This window comes from Callospermophilus lateralis, chromosome 1 (assembly GCF_048772815.1).
Source record: "Callospermophilus lateralis isolate mCalLat2 chromosome 1, mCalLat2.hap1, whole genome shotgun sequence".
Classification (NCBI taxonomy): domain Eukaryota; kingdom Metazoa; phylum Chordata; class Mammalia; order Rodentia; family Sciuridae; genus Callospermophilus; species Callospermophilus lateralis.
The window spans coordinates 144530635-144537634 of record NC_135305.1 but is presented as its reverse complement, the minus strand read 5'-3'; the positions used below and the strand labels follow the sequence as shown (position 1 = coordinate 144537634).

Genomic DNA, 7000 nt, shown 5'->3' with positions numbered 1-7000 from the left:
GTTCTCCCACCACACATAAAAACAACTATTTGTGGATCCCATTTTCCACATTTCTCTAGAGGAAGGTCAAGACTCCAAGAATCATCTCACTCACTGAGATCTAGGTGAGCCTTTTTTCAATTAACGAGACCCTTTCTGTTATTATATCATTTAATTTGAAAACAAAATTAGAAAGCCATACATGTAGATATAGTTGAGGCCCAAGGAGACTCTATTGACAGGATAACTGAGAACATTTCTTTCAAACTAAGAAAATTATGCTAAACATAGGTATTGCTTTTGTTGTAGCAGGATTTGTACAGGTCATCTAGGGTCAGGGGAGGGCATGAGGAGGCACAGCTGGGCACACACTTTATAACGATGCACACATATACATATATGCACACACTCAGATGCACACAAGGGCAGTGATGGTTTTATTATGTGCATAGGCTAGAAGAGGGTCCCTATGTTGTGAGTAGATGGTTTTATGTTACAGGGACCTGGACCTAGTTCTAGAACCATCCCCAGGATGTGTACAAGAAGACCTATAGCCAACTTCTTTGTCCTGTCCACTCTGTAATGAGTGTGTAATTTCTCTAGTTGCCTCACTAGACATGATGCTGCTGTGACATCCAGATTCTGGGAGGAGGAACTTACCTATGCAGTAAGTATAAACATGGTTAACACAGCCTTAATAAGTTATGTCCTCTGACCTATTCACTTGGGCCAATGGGTGGAGAATCACCACCCATAGAATCCAGGGATCATGATCACTGAACAGATGTCTGCCCCTGATTCTCCTTTTGGTCAATTGTCTTTTTCATCTATGCCCCAGCCTAGACAATACCAGGACAGAATGGTCCTGCCACCCCTAAATCAACACCTGATCATTTTGTGGGCTTCAGTGAAAAAGTATATATGAAGGTTATTTCCTCCATTTTTACTTGTGCAATGGAAATCTGCATTGCATACTTTATTTATGAACAAAAGAATAGGTAACTTAAAGTGAATAGACACTATTTCTACATATTATTAGGAATAAGAAGGCACTACTGATTTGATGTCTTGTAATCACTGAAAGTTGATTTTGAGTTGTTTATCTCAGCATTTGTTCTTATTAAACTTTTCTGAGTGGTATAATCTAAAACCATTATTGTGGCTTATGAACTACAAATAAGACAAATTCATAATAGTATTTCGTTATAGAGAAATCCTTCACAGTCTATGTTGACAATATGGATTCTTTGTCCACCTGTACCTGGAATCTATTTTGGAGAACATTGTTTATATCCTCATAGCTCAATTCTATGGAGAATTCTTTGCCAAATTTTCAAAGTAGTACAGCAGAGAACCAAGATTTATCAAAATTCACCTGGCTTGAATGTTTTTCATATTGTATCAAAATAGTCAATCCCATTGTGGGCTGTGCCTATGCAGAAACAGGTGGCAATATTGTGCCATCTCCTGCATTATGAATAAATCTCCTGAAAATCTCCTACTGTCAAAATTTAGAACGAGGAGGAAAACTATGGGGGTCAATATCAGGGAAAAAATGGGTGGCATCTGATCTTCTGATCTCCCATTATTGCTAAACAGATAGATCCAGGAATAAAGTGTATGTTTATTAATTTTAGTACATCTGTTCAGAACAAGGTTGGAATAAAAGAGCTTAAAACAACAACAACAACAACAACACTTCATTCCTATCCTTGACAAGGATCACCTAGCACAGCTAATTCCCAGTCCAGATTTCCTAGTTCAGCAACAGGTACCAGAATAAGTTCTTTAGTAGGATCCCATCTGTCTTTTAGAAAAACTCAAAATTTCTTTAATGACTAGCTCAAAAGCCAGGCAGAGAACTGCACTTGCATTTTTCTTACTCTCACGGAGGTTGCCCAAGCCTCCCCTGCAGCCCTTGTGCAGCTGAGAAAGGGTTAGTGGGAGGCAACAGTGTTGCTAGATTGCCTGCTTGGCCCTAGGCACCTCAGCCTTGCTGCTCCTAGCTACTGAAAGCGCTGTGGCGGCTGGTTTCCTCCAGATGGCGCTCGTCGCAGACATGCCCTGAACAGGCAGCCCGCCCCGCCCCCACCAACCTCAGGGTTCCAAACACACTGGGGTCCCACTGGTTTTCAGCTACTGAGCTTGTATGGCCTTCAAGGAGTGATTGTAGTTGCTTTCAAGAATATAGATTAACAATAAAGTGTTTAAATGTATATTTTCATGATATAATTAACAAATTTACATGAACGTAAGACAAAAAATTCTTGCAAATTGTCAAGCTAATATTGAGTGTTTTTTTTGTAGTATATGAAGTTTGATGTCAATGCCTTACCAAATTATCTGTTGTCTGACACTGCCTGTACCTGAGCATCAGAGATATATGTAAATTGGCAGGTCTGCAGTATAAATTGTTGGCTAGCTGGGATAAGATTTATTCCCAAGTATTTTAAAAATAGTTTTTGTTGTAAATGAATACATTTAATGTATTTGTATTTGGTGCTGAGGATCCAACCCAGTGCCTCATGCATGCTAGGTTAGCACTCCACCACTGAGCTACTAACCCCAGTTTCTATTCCCAAGTATTTGTGAGGCTATTGTGAATGAGATACTTTTCCTGATTTCTCTCTCTGCAGATGCATTACTGGAGAAGAGGAAAGCAATTAATTTATGTAAGTTGACCTTTTATCCTGTTACTTTGTTGAATTTGTTTTTCAACTTTAGAAGTTTTCTGGTGGAGTTTTCTTGGGACTTCTAAATATAGTATCTTATCAACAGCAAACAGAGATGACTTGTTTTCCTATTTGTATCCCTTTAATTTCCTTCTTTTTCCGGATTGTTCTGGTGAGAGTTTCAAGGACTATAGTGTATAGTAGTGGTGAAAGTGGATACCCTGACTTGTTACTGATTTTAGAGGAAATGTTTTCAGCTTTTATCCCTAAGTATGATGAAGGCCTTGAATTTGTCATATATAGCCTTTCTAGTATTGTAATAAGTTCCTTCCATCCCTAGTGTAAACACTAGGGTTTCTCCAGTGTTTTCAACATGAATGGGTGATGGACTTTTTTGTATAGTTTTCTTGCATCACTTGGGATAATCACATGATTCTTATACTTAATAATCACATAATTCATGTGGTGAATGGCATTTATTGATTTGCATATGTTGAACCACGCTTACATTCCTGAGATAAAATATACTTGATCATGTTGTACTATCTTCCTAAGTGATTTTAAATGTGGCATGTCAGCTTGTTATTTTGGATTTTCACGTCAATTTTCATCAGGAATATCAGTCTGATGTGTCTTTGTCTGGTTTTGGTTTCAGGGTGACACTGGGTTATAGAGTGAATTTGACAGTGTTCCTTCCTTTTCTATTTCATGGAAAATTTTGAGGAGAAATGGCATTAGTTCTTTTGTAAAAGTCTTACAGAACTCAGCTGAGAATCCACCTGGTCCTAGGTTTTCTTTGTTAGAAGGCTTTAATTGCTGCTTCAATTATATTGTTTGATCTTGGTCTGTTCAAATTTTCTAGATACTCAGGATTCATTTTGGGTCAGTCATATGTGTCTCAGCATTTGGCTATATATTCTAGATTTTCTAATTTATTGATATAAGTTTTCACAACAGTTTCTAATGATCCTCTGAATTTCAGAATTGTCTGTGGTGATATCTCCTTTTTCATCTATGGTTTTGTTGATTTGACTCTTCTTTCTCTTTCTTTTAGTTAATTTGGCTAAGAGTTTATCAGTCTTATCTTTTAAAAGGACCCAAAATCTCATTGATCTTTGGTAGTTTTACACTTTCATTAATTCTATTATGAAGTCAGTGTTAGTATAAGTATTCCAGGAAGAATAAAGAGATTCTTGGCCACCAATATCCCACATTAGGAAATGTACATCATTAATCACTATCTTTTCTACTTTACTTCCTACTGTAGAGGATATATGTACAATTTTATTCATATAAAATTATTAAAGGTGGATATCACTATTGAAGTATGCTTTCCCCCTTAAAATCAATGTAAACCCTTCCTTTCCACTATTTTTATTATTTTTAAAAGTCTGCTTTATTTTTTTTTCATTTTTTTTTCAGTTTGTCTACCAGATATTTCCCCAGGAAATAGATGAGAATTAGCAATTAAAAATCAAGAAGTCACTGAATACCACACTGAAAAGATGATATTTAAGCAAACTTTGAATGTTAAATTTAAAAAAAGGCAAACACTTACTTGAGTTTTACTGATTCTTGTTTCCATTTTCTATTCTTTTTGAGTTAAAATGTGTCAGATATTGGTAATCACTCTTATGGCTTCTGTGGTCTTCTTCTTATGCAATGTGACCAAGTGACTATTATACTTCTTATGCAGTGTGACCATTTTAAAGCTAAACTTTTCCTGTAACCATATTTTGACACCACAGCCAAAAAGAGAAGAAGTGAAATGGAAGCTCAGACAATAGAGAATAAAGATTGAAAACTGGCACTAGTCTTCAATATTTATCATATAAACTAAAAAATATTTATCTGAAGGAAATTGATTAGATATTTTCCACGTCTTTAATCACACACAAAAATGACTTTCCCTTGACATAGAGCAAAGCTAAAGAAATTATAAAAATATTGAAAAACTAACATCCTTATGTCAGTAAGAGCATATTTTCTATGATGTCTTCAAATGTTTCAAGAAACTATGGTTTTCATTAATATTGTGAGAGTTAAGTACCTTTTTTAATGTACTATAATTTTCTTCTTGAAAAATTTTAAGGAGAACCTATAATTTTGAAATTTAAAAAAGAAAAGTTTTTATAGATGCTAGTTTCCCCTGCATTGTCCAGACCTACAGTGATAATTTTGTTACGCTGATTAGTGAATAGCCTCCATATCCTGGTTTAGAGAATTCCCATCTTGTGCAGTTGACCCCCTCCAGCTACTTGGGCCACATGGCCTGGCCTCCCCTGTCTTAGGCTAAAAAATACAGAGAAGCATTTGAGCATCTGCTTCTGCTGCTGTTGCCATTCTTACACTGGTCACTGGTCCTCTTCCAGGGAACCAAGGGCAGGCTAACACCCAGGGCACTCTGCTCTGAGCAAGGCCCCATTGCTGCTGCCACCTGATCCTGGACATTGCCACCACTTTACCACGAGTTTCGTGGGCCCCAGTCCTCCCCTAGCTCCTTTTGGGTGACTGAAGTCTGAATTTTCTCCTTGTTCCTAAGATTTGGGAAATTTTCTGAGCATTTCATTGAAAACATTGTGCACTCCTTTGGTTTGTATTTTGAAAACACCAAAGATTCTTAGATTTGGTCGCTTAATGTTGTCCCAGATTTCTTCAATATTCTGGTCAGGGTTACTTAACATCTTTTCTTTATTTTTGACTCTATGTTCAGTGTTATATACTTTATCTTCAAAGCCTGACATTCTGCCTTCAAAAATGATTTATTGAGTCTTTAATTTCCAGGATTTCCATTTGGTTCTTTTTAAGAATCTCTCTTTTTATTGAAATGATCATTCACTTCCTGTATTTTATCTCTAGTTCATTCCTTAAATTTTTTAGGTCACTGAACATTTTAAGTACAAACTTTCTAAATTCTTTCTTCATTTCCTTAACTGTGATGTCAATGGGATCAGTTGTTGATCAGTGTTGTCGGCTATTTGGAGATTGTTTGATACCTTACTTTTTCACTTATATGTCTATTCATGTGCTGGGATGATTATTGCTTCTACTTTTATACAAGGGAATATTTTATGAGCTGCTTTCTCTTAAGAGAACCTGGTTGGGGGACTATCCAGTTGTTCATACTTACTACACTCAATGTGTGTCCTCTTCTCTTCTCAGCATCAGTAGCACATGAGAGAGTGGTATAAACACTTAACCCTGTTTACACAAGCACTTCACAACAAACCATATACTAATAAGAAACAAAAACTAGTTAAAACTGTTTTTCACAGTTCCTCTAACCCTAAGTATAAAATCATAGTAATGATCTGGAATTTGTTGAGAAATTAATTACTAAAGATTGCAACATTACTATTATATTACATAGTGAAGAATAGGGGAGTATAGATAAATTGCAGTGGGGGCAGGGGAGTAAAGATAGAAAAATATCAACCAAGAGAAAAAAAACATGCTGGTTGCCATTCTCCTAGCCAAAAAGATGCTGATCTCACCCACTTTTCTCTGAAGATCAGACCCCAGGATAACCACTCAGAAGTATCTACCTTGCTTCAGACGGTAATACACATTTATATGACCTCTGTTCAGAATACTGTTATACAAAAAAACTATCATGAATATTTCTTATAAGAGCCTGTTGCACTGGAACGAAGAGCACCTGGGTCATGCAGGTGTCCTCCTACCTGCATGTGCTTCAATCTCCTGATAATCCCAATGACCTCCAGGCCCTCCTGAGCACAGAGTCCATCTAAGAAGTCTGGGCAGCGTTTGTCAACAGAAGCTAGGAGACCACACCATGAAGAAGCATCCTAGGGGCTGAGGGTGAGTGTGAAGGGCTGTCCCTCCTCTCCCTGTCCCCTGTGGATAAGTGCTGCTTATAAAAAATCTCCTCCAGAATCAGCCTGGAGCTAAGGATAATTTGCATGATGGACAGCAATCTCTTAGATTGGAACAAGAGAAGACTTGAGAAGCCAGCCCAGCGAAGTCCTCAGGATGCAGACTCAGGGGAACCTCCACCATGGTCTGCACGCCCCTGCTTCTTGGGCTTCTCTGATACTGCACAAGTTCTTCCTCAAGGGACCGACCCATGGAGCCCAGGGTTCTGGGATCAACCTGGAGCTGGCTCTCAGCTCAGCATGGCTCTGCCTTTGGGGGACAGGATCCTCAGGATTTTAGCCCCACACTTGCTTACTGGTTGCGGTGAGTCTGAGGGGCTATAGCTGCCAGGAGAGAGGAGCTGCTGCTCACATGCTCAATGACACCACCCTCCAGTCAGCCCATGGGACACTGGACTTACACTGAAGGGAGGGGGCTACCAGAAAGCCAAGAGCATCCTTGAAGTGAGTCTA

The 7000-nt window shown here is 38.1% G+C and overlaps 1 pseudogene; it reads right to left on the bottom strand.

The window, feature by feature from the left end:
- Positions 1-1132: 1132 nt before the first annotated feature.
- LOC143642048 (carnosine N-methyltransferase-like) lies at positions 1133-5076 on the bottom strand (annotated as a pseudogene).
- Between the last annotated feature and the right edge of the window lie 1924 nt (positions 5077-7000).